The sequence below is a fragment of the Protopterus annectens genome, chromosome 4.part0, assembly GCF_019279795.1.
Source record: "Protopterus annectens isolate FY-2018-M chromosome 4.part0, PAN1.0, whole genome shotgun sequence".
Classification (NCBI taxonomy): domain Eukaryota; kingdom Metazoa; phylum Chordata; order Ceratodontiformes; family Protopteridae; genus Protopterus; species Protopterus annectens.
This window is the reverse complement of record NC_056733.1, coordinates 510,306,539-510,333,165: the sequence shown is the minus strand read 5'-3', so window position 1 is coordinate 510,333,165 and position 26,627 is coordinate 510,306,539. Positions and strand designations below refer to the sequence as shown.

Sequence of the window (26,627 nt, the reverse complement as noted above, 5' to 3'; positions counted from 1 at the left end):
ACTTCCATTCGTGTGGATCTGTCATATTTCTGCTTAGGTTGTCTGCCAGCGTATTTTCCTTGCCTGGCAAGTACTGTGCTTGAAGGTCGATTTGTAATTACAGAGCCATGTTCCAAAGTGACATGGCCAGCCTGCATAGGGGGTATGAATGGGTTCCTCCCTGTTTGTTTATGTACCACATTACTGTGGTGTTGTCTGTCCTGATCAATAGTTGACCTGGATGCAGAAGGTCTTTGAAAGCTATAATAGCATTTATTACTGCTAGCATTTCCTTTTGATTGATGTGAAGGTGCTTTTCTTTTTGGGACCATTTGCCCTGAATGCACCGATCTGTCATGTGCGCCCCCCAGGCGTAGTCTGAGGTGTCTGTTGTGATGACTTGATTTGCTTGAGACTTTCAGAATGGGAGACCTGTGTTTGTTTGGCATGCTTGAGCTCACCACAGAAATTCCTTTTGAAGACATGGAATTAGTGGTATTATTGTTTCCAAACTGTGGCTGCGTTGAGACCATAGGTTTTTCAGGTACCACTGAAGTTTCCTCATATGCAGCTTTGCACATGGGATTAGTAGGATGCAAGATGCCATGAATCCCAGAGCCTGCAGGATTTTCCTTGCAGTCAGTCTGGTGAAATTTGCTAGTTTTCTGAAGTATTGAGTTAGTTGCCCCTGCTTCTCTGGCGTGAGGTAGGCCATCTGAGTGTTTGTGTCCAAGTTGGCACCCAGGAAAATTATTTTCTGAGAGGGTATTAGCCTTGATTTCTTTTTTGTTGACTGTGTATCCCAGAGAATTCAACAACATTATTACAAAAGCCAGATGTTTCAGAAGTATGTGCTTGCTGTCCACTTGGATCAGGCAGTCGTCCAAATATGGGTATATTTGTATCCCTTGAAGTCTGCAGTAGGCAATTACTGATGCCAGGCATTTCGTGAATACTCTGGGCGCAATAGATAAGCCAAAGGGCAATGCAGAGAATTGATAATGGGTTGAATCTGCAAGAAATCTGAGGTATCTTCTGCAATTTTGTCTGATTGGGACATGCAGGTATGCCTCCTTGAGGTCCAATGTTACCAGCCAAGACTCCTTGCCAAGCATGGGAAGAAGCTGCTGTAATGTGAGCATCTTGAATTTTGGTACGAGTAAAAATGTGTTTAGGATGGATAGGTCCAAAATAGGTCTCTGATCTTTTCCCTTCCTTGGTACCAGGAATAGTCTGGAATAAAAACCTTGACCTTGTTCGTGAGTAGGTACCTCTTGAATAGCTTTCATGTCCATGAGATCTGAAATTTGTCTTTGTGCCTCTGCCCTTTGATTGTGTGGCAGGTTTAGCATGCCTCTCATTTTTGGAAGGGTGTAAAAATGGAATCTGTAGCCTCTGTTTATAATGTCCAGGATCCATTTGTCTTTTGTGACAATATGCCAATTTTTTGAAAATAATGCCAGTTTTCCGCCTAAGGGTGCTGCCATTTGAGCCTTGCTTGGCATGCAAAGGGGAAAGTCATTGGGCTTGCTTTCTGAATGGCTGCGAACTATCCTCACCACCTCTTTGTGTAGGAGCTTGCCACTGTCTGCCTCTAAACGATCCTTGAGATTGCCCTCTGCCCCTCGGGCGCCTGTATCTACCTCTTTGGGGTCTGTCCGTGGCTGGAAAGGACCAATTTTGGAAGGCCAATTTCTACTGAAACGTGGAGGTTGTACCTGTAGAAAATCTTTCACTGTTTGCATTGATTTAGCCTTTTCCTCCATTTTCTTTAATACCTCCTCAGCTTTAACACTAAATAATACATCCTTTTGTAGAGGGGCATCTAGTAATTTAGCTTTGACATGATCTGGTAAGGTTTGCTCCTTGAGCCAGGCATGTCTACGTATGACTGATCCTGTAACAGCAGCTCTACATGAGGCCTCTAGAGCATCAAAACCACATTGCAAGGTATGTTTACCCACTTGTTCTGCACTATGCATCAAATCCTGCAACTCCTTCAAGTCTGGTTGTTCAGGTTGTGACATTTTGCTTCTCAACTGTGATAACAGAAACTGTTGGTACTTTAGCATATGGAACTGGCAGTTTAATGCCCTCATGGTTAAAGTGGCCGAGGTGTATACCTTTTTTCCCCACCTTTCTAAGGATCTGGAATCTCTCTCGGAAGGTAATGGATTTTTAGCAGTGGAGGCCTTAATTCCCTTGGGGCCCTGTGAGATAGTTTCTGGGTCAGCCGCATGGCTTTTGTATAAAAATTGATGTGAGTCAGGAACCCGGTAGTACCTGTCAGGCTTGACTGGGGCTGGAGGTAAAGAATCCGGGTTAAGGCAGGCCTCTGAGTACACATCATCTAGTATGTCTAAGACAGGAGGTATAGCCAGAGGCCTGTGCTGAGGTAGCAAGAGAAAATCCCTAAGCCTTTTCTTGGAATCTGAGTACTCTTGGCCTTCCCAGTGGAAGTGCTCCCTTAAGGTGTGCAAGGTTTCCCCAAATGAGTAATCCTCTGGGGGGGGAGACAGAGGGAATGGACTCCTCTGCATCAGAGTCTTCAAAAGGGGAGTAAGAATGTTCCTGTTCATCAGAGTGCTCTGAAATAATGGAGGCCTGGTCAGAGGAGGGGGATTCTTCCTCCACTCTGGGCCTTTTGTCCGGGGGGGTTGAGAACCCCTGATAAGAGTAATTAAATTCTCAGCCATTTTAAGCATCTGTTTTTTAGGCATGGGGCCTGGAGAAGGGCCCTGTGGAGCTTGTCTCTTAGAATGCATGGCTGCTTTAGACTTAGTGAAAGCCTTAATGGAAAAAGAAGAGGAAGGTCTGAAGACACCTTGAGAGGAGGCAGACCTGTCTACATTTTGAGATTTACCACCAAAAGTGGCTTCGGTATCTGTAGTTGGGGTGTGGGCCGAGGAGCCTGCGACCTCGGGCACAGAAGACACCGCCAATGAAGTGTCGTCGGTAGGCAGGGGCTGCGTAGGCACCTCGCTGAGAACCGGACCACCTGTAGTCAGCTTTGGCGTGGTGTCGGTAGAGGCCGCGGACCTCGTGTGTCGGTCCTTATCTTTGCGTTTTTTAGACAAAACTGGAGTTGGAGTATCCGACGACATAATATAGTTAAATTTTTTGCCAAATTAGTGCTGGGTGAACTCCGCCCGACGCTTATGGTGCATTTGTTGAATGTAGCACAAAAACGACAGACCGAGACGTCGTGGTCTGGGCCTAAGCAAGGAATGCAGAGGGAATGAAAATCCTTATGCGGTATTTGCTTCCCACATGAAATACAATTATTAACTTTGTCTGACATCGGCCTGAGGCAAGAAAAGTTTCAACGGGTACTTAGCTTTCAAGAAGACTTCGGTTGCAAAATTTTCGTAATTTCAGGAGCTGGCCGACCGGCACTTGCGAACTGCTTCTGCTACCGCGCGGCAAGAAAGACTGGAGAAAATGGCATCGGCTGGTTCTTTTATACCCCTGTCGTACTGACGTCAGGGAAGAAGCGACGACAACCGATGCCGGACCTAGACTTTGGAATTCGGCCGACCGAGGACCCGCCTGACGGCAGGAGAACCCATCTGTTATGACTGCAGCTGTATGCACGATGAACATCCCCTGATTAGGGTAATCAAATCTTCAGCCATCTTAAACATCTGTTTCTTAGGCATGGGGCCTTGAACTGTAGACTGATGTACAGTCTTTTTTGGTTTTAAAGGAGTTTTAAGCTTAGCATAAGATTTAATGGTGAGTGTAGTCAGTCTGAAGACACCTTCTGCAACCGAAGGTGTTTCCACTGCACCGGGGTTTCCTTCTGCTCCGGTGTCGGAAGGGCCTAATGAAGATAGCTGCATCAGCCTAGTACACTCCGCTTGAGAATCTGCAGCTGTCTGGGGCTCCAATTCTGCGGTCGTCAGGGGCTGCGTAGGCGCCTCACTGAAAACTGGAGAACCATTTTTTATGCATGCCGGTCGTCGGCTGCTCAGACGGCATGATATAATTAAATTTCCTACCAAAGTAATGTCGTGCGAAGTCAAAACAGCGTTTGATAGTTCGTTTATTAAAGCTAGCACAAAACTAACAACCTGTGACGTCGTGGTCTGGGCCTAGGCAAGGAATACAATAAGAATGGAAGTCCTTATGAGGTATTTGCTTCCCACAAGAAATGCAATTGTTAACTTTTTCTGACATCGGACTGAGGCAAGAAAAGGTTCCCCAACGGGGTACTTAGCTTTATTGAAGACTTCGGACTGAAATTCGAATCGAAAATCTCAGGTGTCGGCCGACCGGCACTTGCGAACTGCTTCTGCTTCGGGCACCGCGCGGCAAAAAAAGACTGAAGAAAATGGCGTCGGATGCCTCTTATTTACCCCTGGCGCACTGACATCAGGGAAGAAGCGACAGCAACCGACACCGGACCAAGACTTTGGAACTCAGGCCGACTGCGGGACCGTCTGACGGCAGGATAACCCAAGTGTGACTGCAGCAGGGTAACACGATGAACATCAGGTGGAATAGCAAGGGGTCTGTGCTGAGGAAGAAGCAGGAATTCTCTAAGCCTTTTCTTAGATTCTGAGTAATCTTGGCTCTCCCAGTGGAAATGCTCCTTCATGGTATGCAGGGTTTCCCCAAAAGAATAATCCTCAGGAGGAGAGGCTGAAGGAATGGATTCTTCAGCCTCGGAATCCTCATAGGGAGGAATAGAATAATCCTGTTCAGAAGTGGAATCAGAGGAAAGAGAAACCTGATCAGAAGAATCATATTTTGTCTCTTGCCTAGGCCTCTTATCAGGAGGGGGATGGGAACCCCTGATCAAAGTAATTAGGTCTTCGGCCATTTTGAGCATCTGTTTTTTAGGCATGGAAGTCTGAGTAGGAGAATGCTGTACTTGTTTCTTTGTCTTTAGTGCTGCTTTAGTCTTTGTCTTTGAAGCTGAATATGGTTTAACATATAACTGTGTAGGCCTGAAGACACCCTCAGAAGCAGATGCCTGCTCAGCGGCTCCGGACCCATCTGAGGGAATGATTTCCGAGTGTCCAATACCTTGAGTATCCAGAGGCCCAGTCGGCTCAACGTGGGAGTCGGAAGCGGCCTGTGGCTCTGAGGTAGCGGGTGTCAGGGGCTGAGAAAGTGCCTCACTGAGACTGGCCTATTGGAGGCCTCATCGGTTTTGGACCTCGGATGCCTATCCTTTTCCTTGTCTTTGCGTTTTTTGTAAACTCCGGTCGTCGGCTGTTCCGACGGCATTATATAATTAAACCTTTGGCCAAAGTAATGAAATGCAAAATCGAACAGACGCTTAACAGTGTGTTGGTTAAATCTAGCACAAAACCGACAGCTAGTTACATCGTGGTCAGGGCCTAGGCAAGGAATACAGTAAGAGTGAAAATCCTTATGAGGTATTTGCTTCTCACAAAAAATACAACTGTTAACTTTTTCTGACATCGGTCTGGAGCAAGAAAAAAGTTTCCCCAATGGGGTACTTAGCTTTAATGAAGACTTCAGTTCTGAAATTCGGATTTGAAAATCTCAGGAGTCGGCCGACCGGCACTTGCGAACTGCTTTTGCTTCGGGCACCGCGCGGCAAGAAAGACTGAAAAAAATGGCGTTGGCTGCATCGTTTATACCCCTGGCGCACTGACGTCAGGGAAGAGGCGACAGCAATCGACGCCGGACCAGGACTTTGGAATTCAGGCTGAATGCGGGTAGCCTGCCAGCAGGATAACCTAAGAGTAATGACTGCAACAGTGAAACACGATGAACATCTATAACAATCAGGGAATGTTTGAAATGACTGGAAATTTGGGAATGAAGACTGGAAAAGCAATTTAGAAAAAGGAAGAATGGGAGGACATTTGTATCGCTCACAAGTACATAAGCCCAGACAGTTTAAGATTTTTACCTGAAAGTGTTAGTTTAATACTCCAAGTTGATTTCAATGAATTTATCCTCAGGTAGATAGCAAATGCTGGAAGTGTTAATAGGGAAGAAAGTGGTAACTGGGAGCGTGTTGTTTGTGAGTGTAATGAGCTGGCACATTTTAGAAATCATTGACTCTTACCACTGACTTGTCAACAATGCAAAAGGAAAATCACATTCAATATGGCAAATAATGACTCTGCTGACATCAAATAGATTCTGCTCTGACTGGATCTCAGTCTCATTTAAAAAAGTGTTATCACAACTTGTATTTTTATTCATAGGATACAAATTTTATTCAGTGTTCTCATCCATCCCATAAGCACTCTCATTCCCCTAGGAAAAAGCCACTATGGCTAGCATGATACATAACTCTGAATTTTAGACATTTTTATGGTATTCCCCCATGTGATATCAAAAAATGTGCTTTTATTGAATAAACATGGCCAGAAAAAGCTTTCTACCACCGACCATAAACTTCTGAGACAATGTACATTATTTCAAAATATAAATGGGCGTGCCTTCGCTGAAGGTTGAATGTCGAGATGGCACTTCAGCTACTGCCAATCATTAGCGGACCAGAGCTCCACTGTGGCAACCCCTAACCAGGAAACGTCAAAAGACAACATATAATTTTTCAAAGTGGAACACAATAATTCCTTTCTGAACAGCACATTGTTTGAGGATCCCTGATACAAAAACTATCTAAATATTTGTTGGAGTCAGAAAATTCCTTGGTCTCCATTTAATATGTTCTTGCATAAAATTTAATTTTTTTTCTACAAGACACACACACACACACACACACACACACACACACACACACACACACACACACACACTCTTAGGAGGATGAGCCCAAAGATAAGGATTCAACACTGCTGGTGGTGTAGCTGAGAGGGCACAGTACATCTAAACATATGAGCAGAGCAGGCTGTTTTCCTCTTTACCAATGTCCAGCTCAGGTGACAGTTCAGGAGATGGCCCTGTTTTTTCTCTTAATGCAGGAGCTATGCAAGATGTGGAAAGCTCAGCCAGTAGTGGAGCAGGGACCTGAATTCTCTGCCATGCCAGCATACAGATTTGGTGAAATGTTCATACTCAAGAACAGCAGGGGCTGAGACAGGCGTCTCTGGTATGGATGCTTCAGGCATTGGGTCTATAGGTTGCAGACTAGCTGATTAAGTTGTTTTGGGTTGTCTCTTTAAAAAAGAAAATTTCATTTTGTCTCCAGAGTCTACAGGTTCTTGACTAAAAACTGCCATACTATCTACCAAGTGAAAGTTGATACTGGAAGTGCGAAATACATTCTCTCCAACTAAGGGAATCTGGGAACCAGTGGTTGCAAGTAAAGCAGCGGTTAATTTCATAGGGGCCTGCCAAGACTAAGAAACCTATTATCCTGCTGTTGGCCTTCAAAGGCCATCCACAGTTAGGGATACATTAGGAATCAACAGAGCTGGGGATGGCAAATCATTGCTTCTCTGGACTAAAGCCCTCTGGTCCTCATGAGAGTGATAGGGTCACAAAGGCTCTGTATTCTATCTCTGCCTGAATAAGCTTTGACTGCTAACTTCACGTCCATTTTCTTTACACATTTAGACATAGTGCATGCATTTTTAAAATGATACACCTTCTCCATCCAAAACAGGGCCAAGTTTTTCTTGGCCTAATGCTAGAAGGTTTGTATGCTCTATAAGACTATTTAAATTGTGTCCTCTGTTCTAAGGTCATTCAATAAAACAAATCACTACGTCCACACTCAAACATTGTCATTAGATTTGCTGAGGTAGAAAAGACACTGCAGGTGAAAGTTTTTCAGTGGTAACTGTCAGCCATGAACACACACTTCTTGGAGAGCTATCACCAGGGAAACCATTCTCAGAAAGATCTCAAGTCACAATAAAAGGCAATATTAGCAATGCAATAAACTTTGCAAAAAGAAAGGAATACAAAACTGGGTATTAACTGCAGCTCTGCAGGCTGAATGGATGATCCCAGTGGACTGATTTCCAATCACTCGTACATAAAAAAAAAAAAAATGAAAATAACACAAGTACTTCTCCCATTTATACTGTACACACCCTGCAAATTTCACCTACATGGAATAGGCTGTCCTTGCACACAGGATAGCTTAAAGCTCTGAAAATCATCCTGGAAACATGGATGCCCTCTCCCGGTGTAATTCCCATATGCCATGACTGACACTGGCAGTGATCCTTAAAATGAACATCTGGAAATAGTTAACTTACAAAAACTGATAATTTCTATCCTTTAAAAGGTATAGCAAAAAGTGCAGAAAGAAATCCACAGAGGTGATATAATATAATTACCTTCTCCTTAAGTGCTATAAACCTACACAATATTGCATAAGTCCAAGTATCACTCTTTGTCATGATTTTTTTTAAGAAAATCTGAAAGCATTATGAGGCGATCAAAGCAAGGTCACACTGGTCAATACAAACTGAAAAAAAATTGAATATTTCCAATACACTTAACTTAAACAAATGCTCTCAAACTCAGAAATATTTGTGAAACCAGACCTTAAAAACTACATAGTTTTGTAAAGATGCGATCTGTACACCTTTGAAATCCTGAGGCAAAAAATTACATAAAATTTTTTTTTTTTTCACTAAAATGCAGATGCAGCTAGTCCCTTGCTTTTGAAGTTATGACCCAAATTGAAGGATATACATTTCATAATTTTTTGGCCTCTTAAGCCATAATGACCATCTGTAGAGGATCACTGACTCTCCTTCCCCCGCCATACTTCCAACCAACTGGCTTATCTCTGGACTGGGGTTGCTAACCCATGGTAACAGCTAGTACAGCATTCAACTACCTTCGGGTTGGGGAGGGAGAGGAAAGGAAAGGAGACTGAGACATCCTGGCACTATATCATCTGTTTCTGACTACAGGGATTTTTAATGTACGTCCTAAACTTCCTTAGGTAATAACATTAAAAAACACTTGTCACTCCCCCTCCCATGATGCATTGGCATTTTCCCTCCCCTCTGTGCACACATATATGCTTGTAAGACATTAATGCTACTCTCCAGCCCCCACTAGACATAGGCATCATGTCACAAAAAAGCCCTCCCACAGACATAGCTAAATTTGGCCACTATCTGCTCAGTCTACCCCTCCAGGCCAGCACACCAACTCCCCAAGTTAGGTTACCACCATTACAAGCAGATGCCCTACCCTACCCCTATGCCAACAGGCTGGCTAAAACTGAATGATTTTTAAAGAGAAGAACTTCAGCATAATTCCTTGACAATACACCAGATCATTTCAAACATACATCTCTACACAAAGCTAAAACCAAATACAGCCCTAAAAGGTCAATGAAAAGCGCAAAGCTTTCTTGAAAATGGAAGATAGTAAGGGGTTAAGTATCTTCTTGAAAAAATTTTGAACTTTTTACAGAATTCATTTTTGCACTAGTGAATGCATCTGAGTTACAGACTTTGTCGACAACAGTTTGACAAACATAAGACACAGTACTGACTAAACAGATTAATAGTCCTTTTCTCTGTAATGTGGCAACATTTAAGCTAATTATATTAGAAGAGGCTGCAGAATGTGTCCCTCTGCATGGTTGTTGCCTCCAGCAAAATATTTTTTTTTTTTGTGTCAACAACCTCTGCCTGTTTAAACAGCACCTGTCAAACTGTGTTAAGTTTACTTAAGTCCCTTGTAATCTGTACAGTAGGAACCAGATACACAGTACTACTTTCCAAAATACTAAAGTCTGCCCCTCATTCGGACCTTACAGTCACATACCTATTTTTACTTACCAAAGAAATGGATGCACAGAAAACAAAGGCATAAAATTAAGAAAGAAGAGCTGATAAAGATCTCTGTAGAGTACCACTAGTAAAATCCACCCAGTCTTAAGTACAGTTTTCACTTAACACATTTAGTCAGCCAAGAAAACCATTCTTACGGATGAAGAGGTTTGGTAAGTGATGCATCATTAGCTGTTCAAATGGTATGAGAATAGCATGAAGAAAGAAGTTATGTACTCACCATAACGTTCCATCTGAGTAATTACACTTAATTTGTCTTCAATCTGTGGGATACCAAATCCGTATTGGAACCAAGTCAGCAACTTTACTAGCATCTGCTCAAAGCTCCAAGCTCCTCCCCTTACCCATAATACACCTCCACTACCTTCCAACACCCAGATCGAGTTTGCTGAACCTTGTACTGATAACCTGACATGAAAAAAATACTTGTGACCTACAACTGCAGCCCGTAGGCTGCCCATATGGCAAGGCCCGGAGGAAGGAGGGAGGGACCGTTGAAGACAAATGAAGTATAACTACTCAGATGGAACATTATGGTGAGTACATACCTTCTTTATCTGAAGTAGTTTACTTTATTTGGTCTTCAACCTGTGGGACAGAGTCGCCAGCTACTAAACTCCTGGGAGGCCCTCATGGAAGGATATTCCGGAGCACCATGGAACCAAAGGATGCTCTCCTTCTGGAAGTCAAATCCAATTTGTAATGAGAAATAAATGTATGAGATGAGGACGAAGTAGCTGCAGAACAACTATCATCCAAAGAGACTCTAGACCAAAAAGCCGCAGATGTAGCCATCAATCTAGTGGAATGAGCTCCCACCTGACCTGGAGGAGACATGCCTCTGTCCTTACAGTCCTGAAGGATACATGAAGAAATCCATCTAGCAATAGTGACCTTGGAGATCGTATCCTTCTATAAACCCTTTTTGGGGAAAACTAACAATTGATCAGCTTTACGGAAATTTTTTGTCCTGTGTAAATAGAATCGTAACTGTCTATGAACATCCAGCAAGTGGAGTTTATATTCCATCTTGTTAGTAAAATTAGGAAAGAATACAGGCAAATTGATGGTCCGATTGATATTGACTGGTGATGCCACCTTAGGAAGAAAGGATAGATTGGTCCGAAGGGAAACCCTATCTTTATCATATAAGGAACTTTGATGGACAAGGCCTGCAGTTGAAACCCTTTTGGCAGAGGTAATAGCCACCAGAAAAGCTGTTTTCCAAGATAAATATTTCAGATCTGCTGTTGCAGCAGGCTCAAAAGGTGGAGCGACCAAGGCTTGAAGAACCATAGTAAGGTCCCAAAGGGGAACAGGATCCTTGACCAGGGGGCGTAACAAAAAGGCGTCTTTAATAAAGGCTTTACATATAGTCTGGAGGAGGCTAAACAGGCAGAATTCTCACCCACATGAAAATGAGAAATGGCAGTCAACTGAACCTTGACCGTAGAAGAACTAGCTCCGTGTTGAAATATATCAGCTAGAAAATCAAGATGGCAGAAATAGGCGCCGTGCTGGGGTCTAAACTCCTTTGAGAGGCCCAAAAGAAAAAAACTTTTCCACTTGCTGCTATAAACGTTCCTGGTTGAAGACTTATTAGCAGCCACTAAAATAGATCTAACTGTGGAGGATAATCCAAGAGTCCTAGCAATCACAGGAACTAGAGCAGCCAAGTTGTGAGCTTCAAACTGTCCAGATTCAGATGAGGCACCCCCGAAGGGTGTGAAATCAGATCCTGAATGGGATCCAGGATCCAAGGTGGAGACAGAAGGTGAGACCAAAGGAAGGAAACCATACCTGGTGAGGCTCCCCAGTCGACGAGCTTTCTGTAGAAACCTCAGAATAAGAGGTACTAGTGTGTAAGCATACAGAAGACCGGGAGGCCAATCATGAACTACAACATCTCTGGGGGACTCCCCGGGCAGGGGGTTCAGAGAGAAAAACTCATTGTACTTCGCATTGGAAGGAGATGCGAAGAGATCGCATCAAGGTTGACCCCACTCGCGGAAGATCTGTTCCGCTACTAAAAGATTCAGAGAACCTTCATAAGGCATCAGAATAGTCCAACTTAGCCTGCCTGCTAGGATGTTGGACCTTCCCAGAATGTGCTTTGCGATGAGAAAGCGACCGGTGGAGATGATCCATTCCCACACTCTCATGGCCTCATGACAAAGGGGGTAAGATCTGGTCCCTCCCTGTTTGTTGATATACCAGACCACTGACATGTTGTCTGACTGAATTGCAATCGTTCCCAGAGGAAGAAAGGCATGAAGGGCCTGCAATGCTAGAAGGACCGCCCTCATCTCTAGGACATTTATGTGCAAGCTGATCTCTATAAGGGACCACAGGCCTTGGACTGTCCTGCCCAAACAATGCCAACCCCACCCGAGTTGGGAGGCGTCCGTGGTCACTGAGAATTGGGTCAGGGCTGGAACAAAGGATCGTCCCTCCAAGATGTCCGGAGAACACATCCACCATATGAGGGACGACCAACAGCTGAGTTGAACTGGATATGCCAATGGCAGTTCTAACAGGGACCATTGTACAGCTAGAGTCCACTGTAGAATTCTCATGTGTAACTGGGCACACAGGAAAAGAGTTATGGTCGCCACCATCGAGCCTAAGGCCCTCAACACCGATTCCACATTTGGGAGATGAGAGCGGTATATCAGGGTGACATGCATCCTCATGTTTTGTACTCTCTCCGAGGTCAGGAAGATTTTGCACTGTAGAGTATCTATCCTGGGGCAATGTAGTCTATCACCTGTACAGGATCTAGGAGTGATTTGGATGTGTTGATTGTGATCCCCAAGTGCAGGGCAAGAATCAGGAAATAATCCCTGGTTTGGGAGAGTAGATGCCTGGTGGGAGCAATGAGGAGCCAATCATCCAGGTACGGTTAGACCTGAATCCCCTGAAGCCTCGGGTGAGCAGCTAACACTGCCATCACTTTGGTAAACACCCTGAGGGCTGTGGTGAGACCAAGGGGAAGGGCTCGAAATTGGTAATGATCAACTCCTAGCTGGAAGCGGAGGAACCTCCTGGAGCTTCTGTGCATCTTTATGTGATAGAAAGAATCCCGGAGGTCTAACAAGCACATCCAGTCACTCTCTTGCAGGTACGGCATGATAGACTGCAGTGTGACCATCCGGAACTTCTCTTCGGCAACTGACAGGTTCAAGATAGGAAAGTCCAGAATGGGCCTTAAGTCCCTCGTTTTCTTTGGCACCAAAAAAAAAACCTGGAGTAGAAGCCCGATCCGGACTGATCTGGGAGGATGGTTTTGATGGCTCATTCTTCTAGCAGCTTGGAAATTTCCTGTGCTGCTGCCTCCCTTTGCATGGGTGGTACATCCAGGAGGTGTCTGGAAGATTTAGGGGGACCCACAAAGGGGATAGAGTATCTTCTGGTTATGATCTGAAGCACCCAGTGGTCTGATGTTATGGACTCCCATACTGCTAGGTGCAAGGGCAATCGTCCCCAGACTGCCTCCAGAGTACAATAGTCAGGGCCACCCCCTCAGGGTTGCTGCCCGGGTCTGTCAGAGAAAGGTCTTTGAGACCCAAAATTTCTCGGACCCCCTCTGCCTGTGGGTCAGCATCCATTCTGTCCCCCTCTGTCTCTGGGGGAAGAAGAGCCCTGAGTGTCCCGGGAATACTGCGACTTCCGGAACCACATCTTCTTTTGCCCTCTGTCATCATCATTACCATCATCTTTCGGCTTTTCCCGTTAGGGGTCGCCACAGCGGATCATCTCTTTCCATTTCTTCCTATCCTCAGCGTCTTGCTCTGTCACACCAACCGCCTGCATGTCCTCTCTCACCACGTGCATAAACCTTATCTTAGGCCTTCCTCTTTTCCTCTTACCTGGCAGCTCCATCCTTAGCATCTTTTTCCCAATATACCCATCATCCCTCCTCAGCACATGTCCAAACCAATGCAATTTCATCTCTCTTGCTTTGTCTCCAAACTGTCCAACATGAGCTGACCCTCTAATATACTGATTCCTAATCCTATCCATCCTAGTCACATTGAGTGCAAATCTTAACATCTTTAACTCTGCCACATCCAGCTCTGACTCCTGCCTTTTTGTCAATGCCACAGTCTCCAACCCATATAACATAGCTGGTCTCACTACTGTCTTGTAGACCTTCCCTTTCACTCTTACTGGTACCCGTCTGTCACAAATCACTCCTGACACTCTTCTCCACCCATTCCACCCTGCCTGTACTCTCTTCTTCACCTCTCTTCCACATTCACCATTACTCTGAACCGTTGATCCCAAGTACTTAAACTCATCCACCTTTACCAGCTCTACTCCCTGCATCCTCACCATTCATCTACTCTCCCTCTCATTTACACACATATATTCTGTCTTAGCCCTGCTGACCTTCATTCCTCTGCTCTCTAGAGCATATCTCCACCTCTCCAGTCTCCTCAACCTGATTCCTACTCTCACTACAGATCACAATGTCATCTGCAAACATCATAGTCCACGGGGCCTCCTGTCTGATCTCATCTGTCAACCTGTCCATCACCACTGCAAATAAGAAAGGACTCAGAGCTGATCCTTGATGTAATCCCACCTCCACCTTAAACGGATCTGTCACTCCCACTGCAGTCCTCACCACTGTCACACTACCCTCGTACATATCCTGTACCACTCTTACATACTTCTCTGCCACTCCTGACTTCCTCATACAATACCACAACTCTTCTCTAGGCACCCTGTCATATGCTTTCGCCAAGTCTACAAAGACACAATGCAACTCCTTCTGACCTTCTCTGTATTTCTCCAATAACACTCTCAGAGCAAACATCGCAGCTGTAGTGCTCTTTCCTGGCATGAAACCATACTGCTGATCACTAATCATCACCTCCCTTCTTAACCTAGCTTCTACTACTCTCTCCCATAACTTCAAGCTGTGACTGATTAATTTTATCCCTCTGTAGTTACTGCAGCTCTGCACATCACCCTTATTCTTAAAGATAGGTACCAAAACACTTTCGCCACTCCTCGGGCATCCTCTGACTTTCCAAAATTTAATTAAACAATCTAGTTAAAAATCCCACTGCCATTTCTCCTAAGCACCTCCATGCGTCCATTGGGATGTCATCTGGGCCAACAGCCTTTCCATTCTTCATCCTCTTCATAGCTGCCCTCACTTCTTCCTTGCTAATCTGTTTCACTTCCTGATTCACTATCCCCACATCATCCAACCTTCTCTCTCTCTCATTCTCTTCATTCATCAGCCTCTCAAAATACTCCTTCCATCTACTCAACACACTCTCCTCTCTTGTAAGTACCTTTCCCTCACTATCCTTTATCACCCTTACTTGCTGCACAACTTTCCCAGCTCTGTCCCTCTGTCTAGCCAATCGGTACAGGTCCTTTTCTCCCTCTTTAGTGTCCAATCTCTCATACAACTCTCCATACGCCTTATCCTTAGCATTCGCCAACTCTCTCTTTGCCATGCGCCTCATCTCCTTATACTCATGTCTACTTTCTTCATCTCTTTGACAATCCCACTTCTTCTTCGCCAGCCTCTTCCTCTGTATACTCTCCTGTACTTCTTCATTCCACCACCAGGTCTCCTTGTCCTCCTTCCTCTGTCCAGATGTCACACCAAGCACCTTTCTAGCAGTCTCCCTTACTAGTTCTGCTGTAGTTACCCAGCTATTCGGTAACTCTCCACTGCTTCCCAGTGCCTGTCTTAACTCTTCCCTAAACTCCACTTCACAATCACCCTTTTTTAACTTCCACCATTTAATCCTTGGCACTGCTTTCACACTCCTCCTCCTCTTCTTGATCACTAACGTCATCCTACAGACCACCATTCTATGCTGCTTAACTACACTTTCCCCTGCCACCACTTTACAGTCTCCAATCTCCTTCAGACTGGCCCTCCTACATAGGATATAATCCACCTGTGTGCATCTTCCTCCACTCTTGTACGTCACCCTATGCTCCTCCCTCTTCTTAAAATATGTATTCACCACAGCCATGTCCATCCTTTTTGCAAAATCCACAATCATCTGACCTTCTGCTTTCCTCTCCTTAACACCATACCTACCCATCACTTCCTCATCCCCTCTGTTCACTTCACCAACATGCCCATTAAAGTCCACTCCAATCACTAGTCTCTCACCCTTGGGTACACTCACCACAACTTCATCCAACTCACTTCAAAATTTCTCTTTCTCATCCATCGCACACCCAACTTGTGAAGCATATGCACTAACAACATTCATCATTACACCATCAATTTCGAGCTTCATAAACATCACTCTGTCAGACACTCTCTTCACGTCTAAAACACTCTTGGCATATTGTTCCTTTAGTATAACCCCTACCCCATTTCTCCTGCCATCCACACCATGATAGAACAATTTGAACTCGTTTCCTAAACACCTGGCCTTACTTCCCATTCCATCTGGTCTCTTGCACGCACAATATATCAACCTTCCTTCTCTCCATCATATCAGCTAGCTCTCTTCCTATACCAGTCATACTGCCAACACTCAAAGTTCCTACCCTCACTGCTACACTCCTAACCTTCCTCCTCTCTTCCTGCCTTCAGGCATGCCTTCAACCCTCCTCTTCTCCTTCGGCCAACAGTAGCCCAATTTCCGTCAGCACCCTGTTGGCTAACAGTACTGGTGGCGGTCGTTGTTAAGCTGGGCCTCGACCGATCCGGTATGGAAATATGAAATTTTCGCACCATAAGTTATGTGGCAGAATTTTTACGCCGGATGCCCTTCATGACACAACCCTCCCCATTTATCCGGGCTTGGGACCGGCACAAAGAAATGCACTGGCTTGTGCATCCCCAGTGGCTGGGTTCTTCTTTTACCCTCTCTGGTTCTGGGAAAAGGACCTTGGAGGGTTCGAGAAATGGATACTGATGTCAAAAAGTGTCTTCCCATCCTCCTCACTCTGGACTAAGGTCTCTCTGATGGTCTTACCAAAGAGAGTAGAGCCATTATAAGGGGCATTGGCAAAGGACGCCTTGAAAGGTTCCAAAAATTGACATAACCTGAGCCAGGCGTTGCGCCTCATGGACACGCCGGACCTAGCCACCCTGGCCACTCCTTCAGTAGCATGTGAAAGGAGTCACATGGACGTGTTGGAGACTGCTTACAAAGTGGTCATCCTCGCGGAGAATGATGCCCTGACCTCCTGCGACATGGACTTAGGGGGACACTCCTCCAGCTCCTTTAGCAGGTCGCGTTGGAGTCTGGTGACATGGGCCAGATAGTTCAGCGCCCTAATTGAAAAGGTAGCTGAAGCGTAAACCCGCTTTCCCTAGGCAGTCCATCATCCACGACTCTCGGTCAGGAGGATGAACCGAGGAATCTCCTGGACAACTTCCTTCTTTGTGGCTGCTGTTACCACCATAGCGTCTATGGGGGAGCCTTTGTTCCATGCTGGTCTGTCTGTGGGGGACTCAAAATTTTGTCGGGTCTTTTTGGAACTGGTTCCATGGTGTCCGGCTCCTTCCATGCCCGCGAGGTGACCATATCCACCAAAGGATCCGTGGGAGGGGACACCCTGGAAGTAGACAGGCCCATGCCTAAAGCCTCCAGGAATACGGACTCATCAGAAGAAGGTTTGGGGGCAGACCAACCTCCCTGTTGGCGTAGGATGTCTTCAAAGGAGACATCCTTGGGAGGTGACCTAGGGAAATCTTCTCCATCATCCAAGTCCAAATCCTCAGTGAGGGATACAGGGGAGTCCAAGTGCCTCTTCCTGCACGTATGCTTGTGAGGCACCTCTCCGGTGCAGCTCTCCGGGGGGAACTTACACGCCACTTGTTCCTCAGGGGGAATCATCTGGGGCTCCTCGTTGACGGGCTGTCCCTCTGGTAAAATGATTGGGACCAATGAAAGAGCCAAGGGGGGTCTTGGTAGAGTCTGAGGGGGTAGTCAGGGGTCTCGATTCAGTGGAGAAAACCCTTTTTACCACGTCAAATACCGAAGGAGAGCGAACCTCCTGAGAAACTCTTTGGCCCTCTTCAAAAGGAACCTTGATGATTGGATGGGAGAAAGGAAATTCACCCCAGGGATCACGTCAGTCACCCTGCTAGACAGGGGTCCAGGGAAGTAAATAGTGTGGGAAGAAATAGCCAGGGAATTGTTACGGCTAGGCTTGTATAGACCCTAGGGCCGATAGCCTAGTACCAACCTATGAACCTATAAGAAGGCCAGTCTCCCAGACGAGAGAATCAGAGCCGGGCCCAAAGTGGACTGAGCTCCAAGGGAGGGAACTCGGCAAGACAAAGGCGGAGCCAATGAAAAAAGTTCCATTCCCTTGGATCCGACACGCAAGCACCGGCTCCGAGAGCGGCTCAGATCCTACATGCTCCAGGCAGCTGTTGGCGTCAAGGAAGGAGGTACCGTCGGCGTCGACCCCCTGACTAAAGCCATCCTCGAATCCGAATACTCCGAACCCGATGGACGGATCAGAGAAGGAGATATTGGCTGGATAAAAAGGAAGCAAGCTCCCCCTCCTGAAGGAGAGGGGGCTGGCAAGACCCCCATCTGGATCTGAGTACAGATGAACCTCCTCATCATTTTATCCATATCGACCTCAGACAAAGACCGGGTGGATCTCGACGATGTCACAGACTCCGACCTTGTGGGTCGGGGCACTGAGGCCCTAGAAGCTGAGCGTGTCGTCTCCGGGGAGAACCTTGGAGATTGGAGCCGAGGGGAGCCATGGATCCTTAACGTTTTGACTGGAAAAGGGAGGTCCGGAGACCTCTTATGCTTTTCCCTCGATTTTGACTCTCTCTCCTTCTCTCTGCCCCTTTTCCGCTCTGCTTCCACAAGCTTTTGTACAAGAGATTGAGTCCCAGCCTGGGAGGAAGGAGAAGCCAGGGGAAGAGAAGAAGGGGAGGCGGCCACAGCAGCCACTCTGACCAAAGCTGAGGCAGCAGTCTTGGAACGGGGAAGAAGGCCTTTTAGGGCCAACTTGGCCTTCCTATCTTTAATGGCACGCAGGTTGAACCCCACGCATATATTACAGTCTATTCTCAGATGGGCCATGCTCAAGCACATAACACACAGTGTGTGGCCATCTGTAAGGGATAACTTATGGCCACACTCAGTGCATCTTTTGAAAATAGGCTTGTCAGCAATACTGTCAGAAGAAAGAATAACTAAAAAAGAAAATGTTATTTATTTCTTTCTGAGAATACAAACTCACCACACTCACACTAAGAACACACTGAGGGGGGAGGGAAAAGATACACACAACTACTCTAACTAAGCTAACTATCCTAAAAGATATAAAATCGACACACCAAGCGAGGGGAAGAGAAAGGGAAACCTACTCTATCACTATCTAAACATTTTTAAGGAAAAAAAGAGATATTTTTAAAGTCTTTACCCACTTGAAAACCTGGAGCACTAGAAATCACGATGCATAAGCTATTCACGGCAAACGAGATCTGGGGGTTGGAAGGTAGTGGAGGTGTATTATGGGTAAGGGGAGGAGCTCGGAGCAGACGCTAGTAAAGTTGCCGGCTCGGATCCGATACGGATCCAGTATCCCACAGGTTGAAGACCAAATGAAGAAAACTACTTCAATCACTTAATTCATAACTGAGAACTATTAACCTGGATATCAGTTTAAAATTATCACATGGGGACACAACAGGACCTACAAAAAATCATTCATAGTGGAGAAAAATCAATACTCATTATCCATCTTAAATCTGAAATTAATTTATTTATTATCATATCATATCACACAAATATATTATTTGTGATATATTACATCACAGATAATATATGTGTGATATAATATGACAAAAAATTGGGCATGCTACAGAGTTTCCACTTCAAATCTGTTAAGGGTAAGAACTACTGGCTATTTAAAACTTTTGCTTCCAATGCTCTGCATCAGTTTAAAACAGCCCCTCCACACACCCACATTCTTAAATTTCACTTTTTTTGAAATAATTATGGCTGAACTTAGAGTTCTGGACAATACTGCAATTCAGCACCAGGTCTTAAGCCAGACATTCCCCACTTACAAATTCTAAAATATATTTCATTCCTACTTGATTATTCATTCTTGCACTTTTAGATTTTCTTTGTAGCTGTAAGATTAATTATGACTCTTTTCTTTTGCCTGATCCTTATAAGAAAAAATCAATCGCAAAGGTATTTATTATCCATCTATTAGGATCATTACACTCAATGTTTTATCCGTGTATTTGTGGGCACAACTTTTAAATTTATCTAGTGTCATTCCAACTCATAAAACAGATTTCTTTTTTCTTGTTCCCACATACTTTGCTATGACTTAATAAATGTTAACAGCACCCTCTAAGTTTTTCCTTAATTCCCACATTTTCTTTCCCTATGCTTAATAAATATCCTTACTTTTAAATAGAGACCATTCCACTTTACCCCTCACTTTTAATGGACTTTAATGTAGTTTACTATTTTAATTAGTGCCATTTTTAGTTATTTTATAATTTACCCTGATTCTGTTTGCTAGTACTGGACTTCCCACCTCCTTTAGAGACTGCACTCCATCTGTTTATTAGCCATATTTTAATAGAACTTTCACCTCATTAACTAATTTTATTTTAAATCTTTTATTTTTCCAAAAGGATTTATGCTCCATTCAATCTGATACTGATTTTTTTAACATCCATAGCAACCCATAACCCATGTTTGATCCACATTCATGGCTTTTAAGGCTCTTTTCAATTTCTAAATTCTCGCACCTGCCAACCCCCTTTTTTCTGGACTTGCAACCAAGTTTTCCTGTAATTCCTTGCATTCCCTGAAAATCTTTCAAAATTACTATGAAGCAATACATTCCATGTGGATATACAACCCAGAATCCTCTGATGTTTGTCCCCACAACCATAATAGGCTACGAATTAGAATATAGTTAATTTTTGACCCTTACCCATAAAACCTATTCTTTCCTCGATTCTTATAATTGACTCCTACTCAAAATTCCTGGGTATTGCACCCTTTGGACTGTGCATTCTAGGGTTGTAGGCTTCTAACGGTTTAATAACATGTTTGACCACATACCTTAAAAACCTTAATCCTTAACACATGCAATAACAGCAAATAAATTATAGGCCTCGAGACCCAACTAGCACATTCATTAGTTTACTTTTAGGAGGTGTACATTTTAATATTTCAGTTAGGCAGATCTGAAGAAGCTTCTTGCAAAAACACTGTTAGGACACCTTACAAATTAAGAACTTATTATTGCTTATTTTTTCTCTGCTCAACAGTGGCACAGGAAAATAACTTTCTTGGGTGGCATAAGCCAGGGAGCCTTGTTGGCTAGGCTTACGTAGGCCCTTGGGCCGACAGCCTAGTACCTACCTATGAACCTATGAACTAAATATTTCCTTTTCTTATGATGATCCTTCAAATATTTTTTTAATTCACTCCATATAAGAAATCAATTAATTTAGAGACAAAGGCAGCCTTATACTCTACTGATTTAAAATCAAGATTTACATTACACTGGCAGTACTTTCATCTTTTAAACTTACTAGTATTTTAGTGACTACTCTTATAGTTATGCAATAATAGTTACTAAGTATCTTGAAAGTTGATTGGTTGATACTGAAATTTTATATTAAGCTCGAGACAATAGACTAAAGTGGAATTCTGGCGCACTACAGGGCTTTCACTTCAAACTTATTTAAGGGAAGAGAGCCACTGGCTACTTTTAAACTTTTGCGACCGATACAGTGGATATAAAAAAGTTTACACACCCCTCTTAAATGCCAGGTTTTTGTGATATAAAAAATGAGACCACAATAAATCATTTCAAAACTTTCCCCACCTTTAATGTGACTTATAACCTGCACAATTCAATTGAAAACAAACAAATCCATTAGGGGAAAAATATAAAAAATAAAAAATGTACAATAAGCAAGTTGCATAAGTGTGCATACCCTTAAACTAATACTTTGTTGAAGCACTTTTTGATTTAATTACAGCATTCAGTCTTCTTGGGTACACACCTAGTATCAATTAAAGAGACTCTGATTAACCCCCAATAAAGTTCGGCTGACATTTACTCAGTTGTCTGCTACAGCAAAAACCATGGTTCGCAGAGAGCTTATAAAGTATCAAAGGGATCTTATTGTTGAAAGGTACCAGTCAGGAGAAGGGTACAAAAAAAATTCCACAGCATTGGATATACCATGGAACACAGTGAAGACAGTCATAAAAAAGTGGAGAAAATATGGGACAACAGTGATGTTGCAAAGAACTGGACGTCCCTCCAAAATTGATGAAAATACAAGATGAAAACTGGTCAGGGAGGCTGCCAAGAGACCTACAACAACAATGAAGGAGCTGCAGGAATTTCTCGCAAATACTGGTTGTGTACTACATGTGACAACAATCTCCTGTATTCTCCATATGTCTGGGCTATGGGGTAGAGTTGCAAGATGGAAGTCTTTTCTTACACAGAAAAACATCCAAGCCCGGCTAAAATTTGCAAAGCAATACATCAAGTCTCCCAAAAGCATGTAAGAAAATATGTTATGGTCTGATGAGACCAAGGTTGAACATTTTGGACACAATTCCAAAACGTATGTTTGGCACAAAAACAACACTTCGCATCACCAAAAGAACACCATCCCCAATGTGAAGCATTGTGTTGGCAGTATCATGCTTTGGAATTGCTTTTCTTCATCTGGAACTGGGGCTTTAGTCAAGGTGGAGGGAATTATGAACAGTTCCAAATACCAGTCACTTTTGGCCCAAAACCTTCGGACGTCTGCTAGAAAGCTGAAGTTGAAGAGAAAGTTCACCTTTCAACACGACAATGACCCCAAGCATACATCCAAATCAACAAAAGAAAGGCTTCACCAGAAGACAATTAAAGTTTTGGAATGGCCCAGCCAGAGCCCAGACCCAAATCCAATAGAAAATCTGTGGAGTGACCTGAAGAGGACTGTGCACAAGAGATGCCTTCGCAATCTGACAGATTTGAAGCGCTTTTGCAAGGAAGAGTAGGCAAATATTACCAAGTCAAGATGTGCCATGCTGATAGTCTCCTACCCAAGAAGACTGAATGCTGTAATTAAATCAAAAGGTGCTTCAACAAAGTATTAGTTTAAGGGTGTGCACAATTATGCAACCAGCTTATTGTAAGTATTTTATTTTTTTATATTTTACCCCTAACAGATTTGTTTGATTTTCAACTGAAATGTACAAGTTATAAGTCACATTAAATGTGGGAAAAGTTTTGAAATTATTTATTGTAGTCTCATTTTTTATATATCACAAAAAAACTGGCATTTTAACAGGGGTGTGTAAACTTTTTATATCCACTGTATGTTATACTTGTTTAAACCAGTCCCTCCACACTCCCTCATTCCTAGCTTATTTTGTAAGAAAAAAATTGTAACTGAACTTATTTTTTTTGTGTGCAACACTGGAATTCAGAGCTCATCTTCCATTAAACCATTTTCTTAGACTACGGTTTCCAGAGTCTTTATTAATGAACTGTTCACTAAGCTGTTTTTATTACTTTATTGATCCTAACACATACTTTGGATTTTAGATCGATCATGGTTTACTTGGTTAAAGGAAAACTCCACCTTCTGCTACAGTTTAACTCAAGTCTTAGGTTCCTTTTCTCCCTACAGTATGATCCCAGAATTGTCTAAGTACCTAAAACCTGGTTGTACTTTAAAACTTTCATTTCCTCACTTTGGTATCAAAGGAAGGGAAAGACCACCCACTTTTTTAAGCTTAACATCTCACATAAGCTGCGGAAGAATTTGTTTACACCTGCATGACATACCAAACACAGAAATTTATAGTCAGGAGCTCAGTCTGCTGTAAATGAAACAGAGAGGTGTGAAACTGTTTTCCACTGTCTTTATTGCAGAGAGAGGGAGAAAACTTACACTGATTCACAGCTACTTCCAATGCAGACATGCCTTTCAAAGCAATTAGACCAGTCAATGGCTCAAAGCAGGTGTCACCTCTTTTGACAAATTTACATAAGCAGCAGCAAAGTATTGAAATGCTAATCTTGAAACTTTAAATATTTGCTGTTTATACTGCTTTACACTTTGAGATGACTTGATGGGAAATAGAAAATTCGCCCCGGGGATCACTTCTGTGAAACTGCTTGAAAGTGGCACAGGAAGATAATTTTCTTGGGTGGCGAAAGCCAGGGAACCTTTTTGGCTAGGCCTATATACGCCCCAGAGCCAATAACCTAGTACCTACCTATGAACCTATGAATGTAGTATCAAAGATGTCTGTGACATTTCGAGAAAAGTCAGAAATACCTTTTCTTGTAAAGTACCAGCACATTTACCAAAGTGTGGGGGGAGAGGCTGCCAATTCATTTTGAACTACAAAAAGATACTTTGAACAAAGGTCTCCAATTCAGCGACTGTTTTAGTTGCAGCTGCATAATTCCTTAGTATACTGTAAAACAGGCCTTGAGACACACACAAATGAGGGCCTTTCAAGAAATAAAAAAAGCAGTCTTGATACAGACAGTATATAAGATGACCGTGACTGACACTAATCTCATTATATGTCAATGGCATGGGAATACACAACTACTTCCTTATGTCTAGCATGACTCACATAAAGAAGACCTGAAATGGATTATGGAAAAGAGAAAGGCTTGAATAAAAATAAGATCTTTCGGGCATACAAGGCAATCTTAGACCCAAGCCTTGATGGGACTGCTGCATATCTGCAAGTCAATCTACACTCGAGTAACCCGCATGAGCGGTGTCAACCTGGTATGTGATATCAATAGAACTTGTTGGCGGGACAGATTTGTATCCCAGAGACTCCCCCATCTGTGAAACAGACTCCCACTCCACATCAAAGTACCTCTTTAGCCCTTTTTAAGTGCAACTTGGATAACTGGATGGGAAACAGAAAATATATCCCTGGGATTCTACCCGTGTCCCTGCAGGACAGGGGCACTGGGTGCTGACTTGGCTATGCATAGGCTAAACTCTTGGATAGGCTTATAACGGCCTCAGGGCCAATGGCCTAGTAACTTCCTATGATCCTATTTACACACTGATATGTCACGCCCCATTGACAGCCATTTTGCAGAAAACATATTGAAATTCTATAAGAAGCAGTCACAGTGATTTTGAGGCATTTAAAAAACTCAGAAAACAGAGAGAGAGAGAGAGTGAAAAATTGATTTTTTTAGTTCTAAGGTGGAGCTTTCCTTTGACCTCGGAAGCAATTTGCAACACAGAACACAGGAGTTTTTCTTAGGCTTGTGCAACTGAAACTAGTCAGGATCTTTTAGTCTCTGTTGCATAGGGGCTTTACCATCCTGATTTTTTCCTCAAGTTTATTTACTGACTTCGTCATTCCAATGACTAGGGTAGCTGAAGTTTTCTGTTATCTTCGGCCCTATTTCATCAAGCGCCCTTAAAGGGTGTTCATTGTGTTGGTTTCAAATATATTTGGGAATATTTTTATAAGTTTTGATAAAGTAGATAGTGGCTAACTGATATGGCTGATACTCACATATTCTGTATTCCTCTCATTTAAACAACAGCACTTTCTGCTACACAAAAACATACAAAAAATTATGAAATTATTTAATAGCACATTTTTGAAAAAAATATTTTCATTAACTATTAGATGCCGAGATTTTTTTAATTTTACAAATCAACAGCTCATCCAATTCAGTATATACTATTCAAAAAGGACAACTAAAAAAAGTAGCACTACATGCATACTATATAAAGAGGCCAAAAATAACATGCAAATATGGCAACCATTTCAAAATTGTGTCTCAGTGGCTTGCTCACATCCATTAAAAGTAAATTCTACATTGTATTAATGAATAGATCTGCTTCAAGTTATCAGAGAATTATTAAAAAAGGTTTAATTTAAACCTTTTTAACAGTTTTCACATCTCAAGTTTTAACTTTCTAAAGTAACAGGTGATGATATAACTTGTCAAATATATGATTTTTGACTGCACAAACCTTCACTGCTTTACTTAACCCAAATCAATGACTTCTGAAAGCACAGACTTTCACTACCTTTATTATCCAAGGCAACTGCTATTTTATTTATTGGGTACTTTCTAGTTATGGGACAAACTTACACAATCTCATGGATTTGACTGCAAAAAATATCCAATGCAAGTATGATGCTTTTATTTCATTAACCAAGTTATGCTGCAAATGTTACTTAACTGTAAAGGAATCTTAAACCCCAATATCAACCCCATGCTTGGCTTCTGTGCAAACTCCAGCCAAGCAATAGTTTAAGAGAACTATAATTTGACAAAACTAGCAGATGAAAAAAAGGCAAAATATTAAATTATTTCTCAGGGAAGGAAAACCTTTGACTTCATTTATAAGATTAGTTTATACCAAGATCAACATAAGCTGTCAACATCACAATTACAGGCCTTTTAGGCATTCACCTTGCACACTTTTTCCTTCAGATGATCTATATGACAATATCAAGTAAATGGACTACAAAATGTTGGAATCAACTGCATCAGTCCATATTTTGGGAACATAAATTATTTAGTTGACTGCATTGTACTACTTAATCTTATCCTAGTGCAACGCACTACCTCTGGTACCATCCAACTTTTCACATCAAACACTGTATTGCTGCAAATTACTTTACAGATGGTGATCTTTCCAAAAGTAGTGGGATTATCAGCTCTATGAAAGGGAAATTAAAGCTATCTGGCAGGGGTAAGAAAAGCTAAATAGACTACGAAAAACAAAAGGCAAGGTGTCAGTGGGTACAACTGGCAGATGCCAATTGAGTATTAATGCAGACCAGCATTCATCTCTGACTGATGTTGCACTGCATTTGATATTTGGGTTTGACAGTCTCAGCACTATGTGTGTAACATAAAAGTCAGACTGCAGCAAGACACTTGTTACATCTGTAA

At 43.0% G+C, this 26,627-nt stretch overlaps 1 protein-coding gene across 2 annotated transcripts in view; it reads right to left on the bottom strand.

The window, feature by feature from the left end:
- The window catches only part of HECTD4 (HECT domain E3 ubiquitin protein ligase 4), a 5,422,508-nt gene that overhangs the window by 2,145,511 nt on the left and 3,250,370 nt on the right, over positions 1 to 26,627 (bottom strand). The gene's annotated exons all lie outside the window — the stretch shown is intronic.